Source organism: Malania oleifera, chromosome 12, assembly GCF_029873635.1.
Source record: "Malania oleifera isolate guangnan ecotype guangnan chromosome 12, ASM2987363v1, whole genome shotgun sequence".
Taxonomy (NCBI): domain Eukaryota; kingdom Viridiplantae; phylum Streptophyta; class Magnoliopsida; order Santalales; family Ximeniaceae; genus Malania; species Malania oleifera.
Genome location: NC_080428.1, coordinates 23,503,629 through 23,518,501, shown reverse-complemented (window position 1 = coordinate 23,518,501; position 14,873 = coordinate 23,503,629). Strand labels below are relative to the sequence as shown.

General features: G+C 37.0%; 1 protein-coding gene across 2 annotated transcripts in view; it reads left to right on the top strand.

The window, feature by feature from the left end:
- Nucleotides 1-11,881, top strand: part of LOC131145032 (pentatricopeptide repeat-containing protein At5g41170, mitochondrial) — a 46,182-nt gene extending 34,301 nt beyond the window's left edge. The window contains exon 2 of one of the 2 annotated variants that reach the window (XM_058094063.1): nucleotides 11,553-11,881. The gene's annotated coding sequence lies outside the window, so the exon portion shown is untranslated. Of the gene's footprint in view, nucleotides 1-11,547 lie in introns of both variants that reach the window. The other variant, XM_058094062.1, reaches the window with a different exon arrangement.
- Nucleotides 11,882-14,873: the final 2,992 nt, after the last annotated feature.

Below are 14,873 nucleotides of genomic sequence, written 5' to 3'. Positions count from 1 at the left end.
GTGTACAATGACACTCTCAAAAGAGTAGATTAGTACAATTTTAAGCATAGATTACACTTCAAAGTAAATATCAATATGCAATGAAATTGAAGCTCAAAGTACACTTATCACCGGTATGCTCTTTCTACAATTGAAAGATTCAAAATTTATGCTCAATTTCGGTGTGAGAATTTCAGAAAAAATTCAGTAGAGAATATCAGCAAGATGTGAGCAAGATAGCCTTTAAGAATTGAGAGCACTTAAGAGTATTTAATCACTGAATAATTTCTTCGTATTTTAAAATTTTTGCCTTGGGGGTTATATATAGAGTTAAAAAAGTGTATTCCTTGTTCACCAAGTTTATTTGGAGTGTTTCCAAGGTTTGCACGAAGCTTGGATCCCAAGAAACCAAATTTAGAAACTTTCCCGCACTGATCTTTTAAAAAGTTTCGAATGGAGGTGGTCTGTCTTAAAAGGGTCAGGCGTCTGTCTAGTTCAAATCCAGTTTTATTTAAAAAGTTAGTGTACAGTTAGTTTCCTGGCAAAACAAGGTTAGTTGCTTCAGTTGACAAGGTTAGGCGTCTGCCAGGGTAAGTTGAGGCACCTGGCACCCTTCTATCTGCCAATCTTAAAAAAAAATAAAAAGGTCTGTCGCTTGAGCATTTGGAAAACTTGTTTTTTAAGACTTTTATTTCAAAAACTCTTTTTGCTCTTTGGGCCTTTTAATTTATAACTTGGAAAAACATTTTTCAAGGTTTTAAAAATAAGTCTCTAGGTCTTTATTATTCATAAAGAGCTTTAATGTATTCATATTGAACTTTAAATTGAAGTACTTACATAAGACTTCCTTTAGACTTTAAAACTTTGAATTCTTGAAGTCTTTGATCTAAACCCAATGTTGGCTTTGAGATTTTCCTCCAAAACATGTTTCATAGGCTAGATTTGAATTTTCCCTAAATTCTCCTTCAAAATATCAAGGAAAACCCAACAGTTCGAGGCCAGAAGCAATTTCTTGCAGATCTAGAAGCAGGAGAAGACTCTGGCAGATGTCTCACTTGCAGTTTGCTGGCGCATGGGGCTCAAGTTGGTGGTAGATTTGAGGGATGGGGATTCCAATGCCTGTGTCGGAGTATCAAGAGAGCTTCAGTGAAGTTCTGCCTGGAAATTATGGTTTTGAAACCAGCGGGACAACTGTCATATCATGGAAAAGTTGCATGCTGATGAACAGTGGCTGTGTGGTGATTGTGGTTTGCTCTGATGCCAATTTGATGTAGGACAACAAGAGAAACAAAGTGAGACACAGAATTGAGGGAGAGAAGAAGAAGAACACCAAAAACAACAACGAGAGAAACAGAAAGAGGGAGAACAGAACAAAACACAGATGGGAAGGGAAGATCGAGAAGAAAGAAGAAAAATAAGAAGAAGAGGGAAGAAGACGAAGAAGAAGCAGCAGGAACCTGCGGGGGAGAGAGAGAGAGGGAGGGAAACTGCACTGGCAATCTGATTCAGAACATTAGTTGTACAATAACGTAGATGTCCAGCACTTTTACCCACTACAGCTACTAACATATATTTACATAAAAACCCCAATTAAACATGAAATTACACAATACCAAGGAAAGTTGCTAAACAGTACAAAGAAAATCCTAATACAAACACAATTTCCTAAATCTACACATAAAATGGCTGGGCTGAATGGGCAGTCTGAAGGATGTAGATGTCCTCATCAGAACATGGATTTTTTAAAAAATAAAAAAACTGAAACCGAAGAACTGAGCTGAAATGGAAAATGCTTCAGTTTCAGTCTAGATTTTGGTGTTTTTCTTTAATTTTCTTATACCTCTATCTAGTCTTACCCATTGTCATGACAATGCTAAAAAGACTTGTGGGTTTGCATTCCAAACTAAGAGCTTTATTCTGCTTAGTTTAAAATATTAATCTCTTTGCCTTAATGTTGAGAAAGATCATTTGCTAAAATAAATCTTCTAAATTTTAAACATGGAAATACTTGTGAATTTGGGTGCTTTACATGCAAAGCAAGTAATGCCATTTTAGCATATCTGTCTTCTTTTGTGATAATTCAAAGCATTTTAAAATTGTAATGAAGCCTAACAGTCATGATTTAATTACTGATTTGGAGGAGATCATTGTGTTTACAGTTAGAATGTGGTGTCAATTTAACAATTACTGTCCGTACTTCATAATTCATGGACTTTGTGACGTAGGAAGAAGAAGAAGAAGAAGTAGGAACCTGAGAGAGAGAAGAAAAAGAAAGGGGAAGGAACAAAACAGAGGTGTGAAGAATAAGGAAGAAGAAGAAGGAAGGAAGAAGCAGGGGAAGAAGAACGACAGGGACCCGAGAGAGAGAAGAAGAAGAATGGGGAAGGAACAGAGCAGAAGTGAGAAGAAGAAGGATGAAGAAGAATGGGGAAGGAACAGAGCAGAGGTGAGAAGAAGAAGGAAGAAGGAGGAAGAAGAAGAAGAAGAATGGCAGGAACCAGAGAGAGAGAGAGAGAGAGAGAGAGGGAAACTGCAATCTCAAATAACCGTACATCAATTTGCATGTCCAACAGTTAAATCACTACTACTAACAAGATATATTTACAAAATTAACAACTAAACACATAATTACAAAATACTAAAGGTACCCACTAAATAATACAAATAGGTCTTGATACAAAGACTATTTCCTAAACCTTGTTAAACCTAGTTAAACCTATGCCTAAAATAGGTGTGCTGAATGGGCAACCTATAGGATGTAGATGGTCCTCCATCATTCTCCCTTGGTTGAAAGGAACTCCACTCTCAAGAGTGGGACTGCAAATATGACCCTAGAAAATTAGGAGCGCTATCAAGGTCATCATCCTCAGCAAGCTATGTAGCATCCAACTTGGGACAACCTCTCCACTGAACCAAGCGGTGACGAAATCCGTTGTGAGGATATGTCACAAACTCATCACCAAGAAAGACTCCATTGTTTAATGTGGTTGAGAAATAAAGGAGTTGGAGGAGTTGCTAAACTTGCTCAAGTGCCAAATGGCAAACCAAAAGGCTCAAAAGTGCCTAGATAAGGTGTCAAATCCTAAAGTGGTGACGAAATCCGTTGTGAGGATATGTCACAAACTCATCATGCAAGAAAGACTCCATTGTTTAATGTGGTTGAGAAATAGAAGGAGTTGGAGGAGTTGCTAAACTTGCTTGAGCACCAAATGGCAAACCAAAAGGCTCAAAAGTGCCTAGGTAAGGTGTCAAATCCTTTACATTAAAAATTGGACTAATGGTCATATAAATAGGCAAATCAAGTAAATATGCAGTAGGTCCAAGTTTATTAAGGATGAGAAAGGGCCAATGGCATGAGCATGGAGCATGGAGCTTTATAAATAAATTTCTAGGGTAGCGTTTAGGTCTTATGTGAACTATGACACGATCACCTATATTAAAATATCTAGCTCTATGATGCACATTTGCAGCAAGTTTGTAATCCATATTACTCATTGCAAGTTTTTGCCTAACCTTAGCATGCGACTCATGAATGTAATGAGCAAAAGACTCAACAGGCTTTTGAATACAAGCATTTGGTGGCAAAGGAACAAGATCAATGAGTGCATGGGATTTGTAACTAAATGCACACTCAAAAGGACTTCTACTTGTGGACCTATTCACAGAATTATTATAAGCAAACTCAGCAGTAGGTGGCACCAGGTCCTAATTGTCATGTTTTTCTCCCACAACACACCTAAGTAGGTCACCAACACTATGATTAACAACCTCAAGTTGACGATCAATATGGGGTAGTAAATGGAAGAAAACAACAATCCCACACATTTTCCGAAGCATCTTCCAAACATAGTTAGATAACTTAATATCCTTATCAAACACTAAGGAGGTTGGCAACCCATGCAATTTGATGACCTCTCTAAAGAACAATGTAGCTACATGAGGTGCACGAGTCTTTATACATGGGATAAAATGTGCCATCTGGAGAGTTTATAAACAATAACAATTATTGAATCATGTCCTCGGGCTATTCTGGTGAGTCCAAGAGCAAAATCCATACTTAAGTCTCTACAAGGTATGTGTGGCGATGCAGAGGGAGGGGTGTAAAGGTCGTTATTGTGTCTCTTAGATTTGGCTAATTGTCACGAGCGACACTAAGACACTATCCTAGCAACATCCATCTTTAAGCAAGGCCAATAAAACCTATCCTCAACTAAGGCAATGGTTTTATTCCTCCCTAGATGACCAACTGACCCTCCGGTATACAATTCCCAAACTAAAAGATCTATAAAAGAAGTACGGGGAATGCATAATCTAGTACCTCTAATCAGGTATCTGTCATTGATGACGGAATCTACAAAATCTCTACAGTGTCCCTCACTCACCTCCTAAAAGATGAGCCTATAATTAGGACAAGTAGAATACTCATCCTTTAGACAATTAAACCCAATGATCTTTGCTCTCAAGATATGCAGAATAATGACTACCCTACTTAGGCCATCTACCACTATATTATCAACACTGAAATGATGCTCAAGAACAAAGTGTACTCTTTGAGGAACTCTACCCAACAAAAATGCTTCACACTCAACTTATTTTGTGAGCTTAGATATCACAAAGCAAGGTGGTGAGAAAAGAGTACAAACTCTTGAGGTAACAAGTAGTGTCTTCAACGTTGGAGAGAGCACTATAATAAAAAACGTTTTATCATTTGTGCTATATCTTTATTTAGCATTTGAGAGTTTGTCACTGAAAAATGCTATAGGATGTCCCTCCTAACTTAAGACCCCTCCTTTGCCTACCCCAAGGGCATCACAAGCCACTTAAAATACACTACTAAAGTTTGGATGCCTAAGTATATGTGTTTCAGTCATCTTCTGTTTAACCTCTCTAAAAGCTCTAGCAGTCGATGTGGTCCTGTGAAACTCTTTATTCTTCAAACAACACAATGATAGGAGCCATGATGATGCCAAATTCCTTATGAACCACCTATAGAAAGTAGGAAGGCCATGAAAACTACAAACCTCGATAACAGTGTTAGGCTTAGGCGACTCTCTAATGGCTTTAATCTTTTTTGGAACAATCTCTATTCCTTGCGTGGAGATTACAAAATCAAAATAGAGCACACTAGACTATACGAAGCTACACTTCTTGAGGTTAGAAAAAAATGTCACTTCCCTTAAGGTGACAAGAACCTCGTGAAGATGTTTCAAGTGCTCCTCCTGGTTTTATTGTAGACTAGAATATGTTCAAACTAGACTGTTTAGTACTTTCCTATGAATGTTTGTTGAACATGTGCCATAACCCTCATATAGGTGTTGGGGGCATTGGGGAGTCCAAATGGCATGACAAACCACTCAAAACCATCTTGAGTCTTAAAAACTGTTTTCAACTCATCTTCTGGTCTAATTCTAATTTGTAGATACTGAATGCTCAGGTCAATCTTGGATTACCAACTAGAGCTAGCTAACATGTCAAGAATATCCTCAAGTTTAGGGATAGGGAACTTGGTGAATTTGTTGGTGGCTCTACTATCCATGCACATCTTCCAAGATGCACACTTTTTCAGGGTTAGAAGAGCTAGTACAACACAAGGACTAAAGCTATTTAGGTTTCATCCTCTATAATGTGGTAAAAATTAGGTAATTGTGAACTTGGAATGACATCAATAATATTGCTAAATGTCTTGCGTAGGTGGTACTCACTAGCTAACTCACTGGGCACAACATTAAAGAACTCAACTAGCAACTCTCCTACCTCAGGTGAGAATTCACATGAAAACTCTTGATCCTTAGATGGAACCTCTTGAGCAATGACTGCTAAAATGTACCCTTTTTCCTGAGCTCTTGCTCAAAAACCCTATGATCAAGCAAGTGAAGGCTTCTTTGAAATGGGACTTCAAGGGCTACCTTGTTCCTTTAACTTAGGATCCTTGGGAGTGGGCTTAGTAGGGGTTAAGATGATATTCTTATCCTTGTGCGTAAACACATAGTTTTCCCTACCATAATTGGTCACATCATGATCATATAACCACGATCACCCTAATAGGGCATGGCCCACATCCATATTGAGTACATCTCAATAGACCATTTCCTTGTAATCTCTTGTATGGAAATGACACCTCTCTGTAATTGGTGGATTTGTCCTATTTAACAAATTCACCTTAAAAGGATGAGGGTGTGGCTCTCCTTTAAAGTTCAATCTTCCTAGAGTAGCCTTGGACATCACATTCATGCTACTACCCCTATCAATAACTTACATGTCCTATCTCCACAATGAGTGAAAGTGTGGAAAGTAGTGGTCCTTTCCCACTTCTCACTGTCCATGGTAGTGGATAAGAGTCATAAGACACAAATAGTGGTCCGTTGACACTTCTCACTATCCATGGTAGTGGATAAGACACACCTAACCACACTAGCATGGCAATTATCCTACTCAAAATCATCAACAAACTCACCCTCATCTCCCAAGTACTCATCAACATATACAGCTGGATGCTTACAATGAGATCATCAGTTTAACACTCTAAAGCTAAGACTTGTTAGTGACAACGGGCAGCAATATGACCTTTTAGTGTGGGAATGATGACACTACATAGATGAGCTACTAGCCTAAGGAATACAAGGTCCACTAGAGTGAACAACGTGATGTGACTATTGCTTTGTAGAACTCTCTCTATGGGTAGACTAAGGGATGGGTGACCTAGACTAAGGAAAGGATTTGGGTTGACAAGACTCACTCACTTGAGATGAAGACCTATGGGAGTTCTTAAGGTACTTTCGATGGCAAGAGCTTTCTGATAAGCTACCTCTAAAGGCTCTACTGAGAACAATTCAACCTCTCGTCGAACTTCTTCTTTAATACCATTCACAAACCTAGCCACAATGTGAGGTGTGACCTCAACAATATCACTCCTAAGCATCAACTCCTCAAATCAACCAATGTGGCTGGCTATAGTAGTTGTTTGTTTATGGTTCAAAAGCTTTTAGAACAACTGGCCTTTAAAGGAAGGAGGGATGTGCTTTTCTTTCAATCTTTGTCTCCTCGCTTCCCACCAGGTAACCTCCTAACCTTTCCAAAGTTTGTTTCACAGTTTTCTGATACTTCTTTGCTGGTCCTACTAGTTTCATCTTGGCAAACCGAACTTTGTATTCAACCTATAAATGGTACATATTAAAGAAATCATTTATCTTGGATACTGAGTCTACTTGGGTCTAATTTCCCATTATAGGCATGCACATCTACCTTGCCCCTTTCTGTAGCATCTACATAGTCCTCCCAACCTTTCCTAGGGGAATGTGGAGCATGCTTAGGGTTAGGTTGGTATCCTACATCACTGAACTGCTCAAAGTTACCTTCCCCTAACCTAGACTCTAGATTGACCCGAGGCTAGAGGGGTTGAATTGATCTATCGGTTTGTTTTGGAGCCTGACTCATATTGTTAGGTGCTAGAGGAATGCCTAGAGTAGGAAAAATACCCTCAATTGACCCTATTGAATATAGGGATTCATTAGGGAGCCTAACTGATTGTGCTATGTCCTCTACAATAGGGTGTTTACCTAACAACTTCATGACTTGGGAAAATTGTTGTGCAAGGTGCTCAAATTTTTGTTCACCAACTTCTGAAGATTGTCTAATTGGACAAACAAGGATTGGGTAACATTTGGTGCAAGTTCAGTGGGATTGGTTTCAATTTCTTTGTCGGTAACCATGGTTAACACAATATGGTGCAAGGATGTTTAGAAAGGCTAAACTTGACTACAGGTGTTATGAATCCTAAAATTACTAAAATGCACACACATGAAGCTATTGAACATAGTGCATATGAATTGACATGGTCTTACATGACATGTAACAAGGAATGAACTAGGTACATGTATGAACAAGGATTCAAATGATGAATAAACATGGAGAATTTACAAGAAAAAGAGCATTTCTTTTTTAAATGGTAACAAGAAACTTGGAATTATGCAATCACAAATTTTCCCTAATCATAAAAATGTTAGTCAAGAAAATGTGAGAAGTTGGTTAGCTCACGAAAGATTTTTTGAGCACAAGTTGAGTTGACCATCAAATTCATGGTAAGTGATTTCTCAACTTCCTATTCTCAAATCCTCAAGAAACAACCTTCGAAGAGCAGTTGGGCCTCAATATGAATGCTGACAAGGCTTCAAAATTCTAAAATTTGCATTGGAGTCCAATATCTCAAGCTAACCACTCAATCTCTTAAAGTTCAAACATGTAACTTGCACTAGCACTTGAATTTTTCTTAATTTTGCTTCAATGTCTCAAGGGAAAGCACAAGTTATCATGGCTGGAGGTAATTTCTTGCAAATTTGGAAGCAGAAAGCAGTTTGGAAATTTCCACTGGCATGTCGCCGGCGCATGGGGCGATGTTTCTCCAGTGATGGTTTTCCGGCTTGTGTCAGATTGAAGGGTGGGGATTACTGCAATCTGATTCAAACAATAACTGTACATCAACTTGTATTTCCAGCACTTAAACCACTACTACTAAGAACACATATTTACAAAAATATCCCAACTAAAATCAAAATTACAAAATACTAAAGGAAGTCACTAAATAATACAAAGAGGTTGTCATATAAACACTATTTCCTAAACCTTATTAAACCTACACCGAAAATATGTGTGCTGAATGGTAGGCCTATGGGATGTAGATGGTCCTCCATCACTTTGTAATGTGAAAATCATGTTGTTTGGCATATATATGGTTTCTAATTGATGGATTTCTGCTGCTTCTAATTGTTTATTGTACCATATGGTGTCCCCAGCTTTGCATGGGTTTGTTTTCTTGATGAGTGAATTTAAGTCAAACTTAACAAAATGAGAACCCAACATTGTCTAAGCTACCGAATGTGTGCTTGGTAGTTCAGTGAGATCACAAAACTCAGGGCATATCCAAATTATTGGAATTGAAGCATATTTCTCCCCAGAGATTTTTCTTCTTACTTTCTTGTAGAGAAAAAAATTCAAGAAAATCTTCCAGAATCTGTGGCGTTAGGGATGGGTGGAAAGAGGAATAGACTCATAGCATTAAGGAGGGATGAGGTTGGGAAGCGAAGCATGGAAAGGAGATCCAGCAGCTTTGTAAAGTCTGTGAGAGACAACTTCACATTCCTTATGCATCCATATTTTGCAGCCACACTTGTAGGGGGAAGGACACATAGCAAAAGATGGCAAAATTGCTGCCTTTCTATGATATGGTATAGATTGATTTGGTTTCACTATGTTTTGAATTAAACCCTCAAGTTTTATATTTGAACTTCTATCTTTTTATTTTTTCATTTTATTCTGGCTATATCATTGTAATGTTTTGCCATCTTTTGGCTTGGGACCTTTTTCATGGAGATTTATGAACTTTTTATTTTTTATACAGGGGCTGGTTAGGATTGCAGTTTCCTGCAGTGATAGTCATGTGCCGTAATACATATTCGGCATTTTCTTTTTTCCAATTTAACCATTCTTTCGGGCAGAATTTAATATCATCCATGAATTATGTAGTGCTCATTTATAATTTGCTTAGAGACTAAAGTTAAGGAGAAAATAACATTTTTTGGCTTTTTTCTAGCTTTATTATATTCATATGGAAAAGTAGACAACCCAGCTTTATTTATTCGCATATTTCCTAATAAAAAATTTCAGCAATGTCTTATATCTTGCCTTTGTTCTGTTTTGAGTTGTGCGCTCTATTAGAATTGACTTTTTTCAAGAAAGTTACACTTCATGAAAATTATCCTAGGATGCATCTTATCCCAACCCCCCCCCCCCCCCCCCCCCCCCCCCACCCCAACCACCACCACCAGAGCAGACAGGTGAGATTAAAAGTTTGGGCTGCTGTAAAAAAGGATGATATAGTTTTAAACTTGCAAGGAATTAACTTTGACATATTACAGGAATCTTATGTTTCTTATTCTAGGTTGTAGATTTTTAAATGAGCAAAAAGGAAACATTAGGTTCAAGAAAAAAAAAAATTATTTAAGGAGTAAATGTTTGTCAGGTAATGTTAATGGGGTAACCTGACCTAGATGAAAGGTATCATTTGGGAACAAGTGGACTGGTTCTTTCCTCTGAAAGGATTCTTCTCTTAGTGGTTTGAAGAGCTAAACTAGTTATGATTCGGTTAGGCTGATCCTGAGTGAAAAATGAGGTTTGGCCGATAGTTTAAGTTATAATGTTCTCAGGTTTTATTTCATGAAAACATTAAGAATTAGCCACTTTTATTTGTCAATGCTCACAAAACTGACTCCAGTTGGTATGTAAAATGGCAATGCTGCCTATGACTAAAATGAGCTGAAAATTCGTAAGTGAGGGAACCATGAATGCAGGTATACTTTGTTGATCTGAAGCCTAGGAGGGGAAAGGGACAATGGAAAAGTGGCGTAATAAAGTTCTTCTTCAATTGATATGGTGGAAAATTGAGGAAATGGGAGAAAAATGGATGGAAAGAGATTTGTCATTCAAATTGAGTGAAAAAGGTTTTCCTTCCATTGTTATTTGTTCAACCAATCAGGAGAGGATGGAAAGGAAAGCGCACTTTCTCTCCTTCCCCTTTAGATCCTTTGCACCTTTTCCTTTTTAGCCCTTTACTTTCTTATTAATCATAACTGTAGGTTCTATGGTTAGGCATTCAAACTTGAATTAAATGAAAGTCGAAGACATAAAAATTGAATTTGATCGAATCCTGTAAAAAAATGTCTTTGGATGTTTTAGTTGAGTTGGTGCTTGATTTCAAGGTAACCATATATCAGTATATTGTTAAATTACGACATTACCATATGTAAGTTTGATAAATCAATTTTCAGGTAAGCTTGGTTTGTAAGGAGCTATGGGACCTCTCTTCAGAAATTTACTTTTGCCAAAACCAAATTGGGTTAACTGGTCAAGTATTGAAAACCAGTTAGGTGGGTGGATTCAAAACTTTAAAGATTCCATCCCTTCTGTGGGACAGAAGTTGAATATTTGCAGTATATTGTAGTATCATATCTATTAGCTCACCTTGGTTGACTGTTGATACTCATGGTTGAACAAGTTTTCTAGCTTTTATGATTCTTGCTAGATGTCATTCGACTGTTTAAGATGATTGTTTTCTAATAATTATTCATTAGGCAGTTGATTTGATGGTAATCAAAGTTTGTCTATTAGACATGTGGAACTGCTGGATTAGCATCATCACAAAGAGCCGTACTTATTTTTGTATGGCATTTTTTTTTTTTTTTTTGGGTATGTATGTAAATAAATTCTCAAATCACAGATTGCGAAAACAATATTTTGACTTTCTTCACATTTGACGGGAGGATCAACAGTTTAGCATATAAGTTAATGTGATGGGGTTCTATGGTAAAGTAGTTAGAGAGATGTTCGTTGTTTGTTCAGTGCTTGTCTCCCACAAAAGATGTCCAGGATGTCCGCAGGTGTAGATTCTCTTGTAACCTTCAATGATTCTTCCAACATATACTTTTCTCTTTGGATTATTGGCTATATCGTAACCTGACATATAACTAGTCCTATTTTTACATGTTTTACTCAAATATTATTTTTTTTGATTGACAGTGCAGGCCAGGTTTTGTGCTACTATCCGGTGGGTTGAAAAAGGCAACGGATGCGAGGTCTAAGCTTTCTGAAGAGGCTTCTGCTTAGAACAGGGGTCTTGAGCAGCCTGTAATGTTGATGCTAAAAGTTCTCAACATGATTCAAGTCCACCTTTATTATTTATATACGGGACAAAAATTTGTGGATTGATGGCATTTGAGAGCTTCACAACAGATGCAGCATTATTTCTGGAAGGCATGCTAGCTGATATGGTATATGAATCTTCATTTGATTCTCTCTCCATATATATATATATATATATGCTAACTGATATGGCATATAAATCTTCATTCGATTTTCTCTCTCTCTCTCTCTCTCTATATATATATATATATATAGATGAGTATGTGGCAATGTGCATAGTTTAAGCAGTTAGTAGGCTTATGTTGAATGATGATGACCGAGGCAGCTGGCTTTGGTTCTTTTATTTTGAGCATTTCACCGGGAGGAAAGAACCAATAAAATCTGAAAAGCAAAACGAAAGTAAAAGATAATGGAGGTTTGATGGATGAGTAGATGGTGTGGGACTTTTGCTTTAGCTTTTGCAATAAAGATATTTAAAAAAAAAAAAGAGAAAGAAAAAAGGTTGTCGATACATTGAAAGGCACCATATGGAACGTTCTAAAATGTCTGCCTCTTGGCCGACCAATTCACTGCCTAGGTTGCTTCTGTTGTTGTTCAGTATCATTACTCTTATTATATGATGAATAAATGGATTTATTAATTAATTTCATATGCTTTTGAAGTAATATCTCTATTCTTAATTCTTTTTTTCTTGTATTGAAATAATCCTCACTCTCTCTCTCTCTCTCTCTCTCTCCCTTTCTCTCTGTAGCGTCCAACGGCACTTGGATAGAGTTCACTTTGTTGTTTATGGCATTTCAGCTTTTAAAATGAGTAAATATTCCTGCCACTAGGGATCCAAGGTTTTTTATAGGGCCCCTAATGAAGGATTTTGCTGAGAAAAGGGGGGAAAAAAAATCTGAAAACCTATTTTTGTTATATATTTTTTTCTTTATATCAAATATTGTTAAAGATAACATTTTTTAATATAAAAGTTTTAAAAAGTAAATGTTATGTTCCAAATTAATGTTTTTTGTTTATATATTTCATTTATTTTTTTACTTATTCTTTATAACCAAATATTAAAAATAATTTAAATTTTTTAATCATAATAGTTTTGAGGTTCCGACCCTAAGAATGAATTTGTTTCAACATTCATGCTTTTAGGAATATTTTATTTTTATTTGGTATAGTTTTTTCAGTGGGCCACGATTTTTTTTTGTGGGGGGGGGGGGGGGGGGGGGGGGGGGGTGGGAGGAGGGCACTCAGTTGGGATTTGGGGTGGGTGTTAAGGAATTTAAATTTTGAAACTATTTTGTACTAAACTAGTTGCAAGTTCTTATTTAGGTTTGATTCAAAGTAATTCAATTTAATTATAAAGAATAAATATATTATAATATATATATTAGCATGGCTTTCAAGTCAGTTGCAAGTTGTTATGATGCATTTATGTCCTAATGTGTGTCGGACCCTTCAATATACATAGTGTTGTCTAGTTATGTGTCAAGGTAGAGATGGTTAGTCATAAGCTATCTAGACATTCGGTGAATTGACAATCTATGTTGTTAAAGGGGACCACATAGATGTTGTCTACTTGATATGGTCAGAGATGGAAATGGTTGGGGCCATGATCTTTGACGAGTTGTTATAATGACTAGTCTTGGTTGACACTGCCAGATGGTTAACTCGGGTATATATCAAATGCCTTATGACATATGGTGCTTCTTGGTGCGTGGGATAAGTCATGGTTAAGGGGAAATCATGCATGATAGAAGTGGTTGAATTCCATGTTGTACGTAGTGTCAATGATAAAGGCTACAGGGCTGACATGTTGATTAAGGTAAGGCAGTAGTTTTCCTCATAGGGGTTGATATGCAAGCTTGTCTAAAGGGACAGCTCATGGGTTTATATATGGCAATCTTTCTAGCTAGGATTGTAGACCAGGTCAATTATGCTTGGTTGACAAATGTTGATTGTGTACAACACAACTTAGATAGTTGAGGTTGTTAATCATAGACTCTAGACAATTGGAGGTGTCAATTATATTAGTATGACATCTGAGTCACATGGGGCACTTGAGGTTATTCATCTATGGTTTTCCTACATTTGTAATGTGTGTGTAATCTTTGTCTTGGAATAAGAATAAGGTTGGGAGGTGTTGCTCCTATAAATTGTTGCATTGTATATGTCATTTGTTGCTTGTGTATGTTATACTACTTTAAACACACTAGTAGGATTAACTAATGAATTCAAATTGTGTCATTGGCTTAACCAACTGAGACTTGATGCCATCACAGTGTCAAGGCATGTTGTGTGAACTTAGTCTTTGCAACAATATGTACTATGTTGCACACCTACCTCAACTTGCTAAGATCTCAAGATTTATATCATTTCATTTAATTTGATATATATATATATATATATATATATATATGTATGTATGTATGTATGTACGTATGTATAAATTCAAAATTCATGTTAGTGATTCAATACTTGAGGGACTTAATGAATGAAATCCATGCACTAGCTAAGGATACTTAAATTGAGAGCACGAGCATCTTTTCACATAGTTAAACCTACTTAGGCTTTATATATATACATGTGTGTATGTATGTATGTATGTATAAATTCAAAATTCATGTTAGTGATTCAATACTTGAGGGACTTAATGAATGAAACCCATGCACTAGCTAAGGACACTTAAATTGAGAGCACGAGCATCTTTTCACGCAATTAAACCTACTTAGGCTTTGTGTCATGGGCTAGTAGACTCCGAAGTCCACAAGTTGCAAATATTTGTTGGAGACATGCTTGTTTGGCAATAAAACTACACAAAATCCCATCTAATTTATTATTTAGTGATAAATTATTGTTGGCATTGTCGCGACGTCCCGGATCCGGTCCAGAGAACCAATCTCTGGTTTAAAAATGGGTTCGGCTTGCGAACTGGGAAAAATGAATGTGTATTTTGAAAATATGAATTTTCGAGGAAAATGATGTGTGTTGGAGTCGCCACTAACCTTTTGAAGTGTGGTTAGAACACTTGATTGCTACCCCGTTAGGGGTAGAATCGGTCTGCGTCACCAAAGTCGGGCTCGGGAGTATGGTTACGCAAGGGGAAGGTATTAGCACCCCCTACACGCCCGTTCTTACAAACGGTACCAGATTAATAACGAGTTTTCCCGAAATAAATGTAATAAGCCTTTAAAGATTACTCCCTTTCA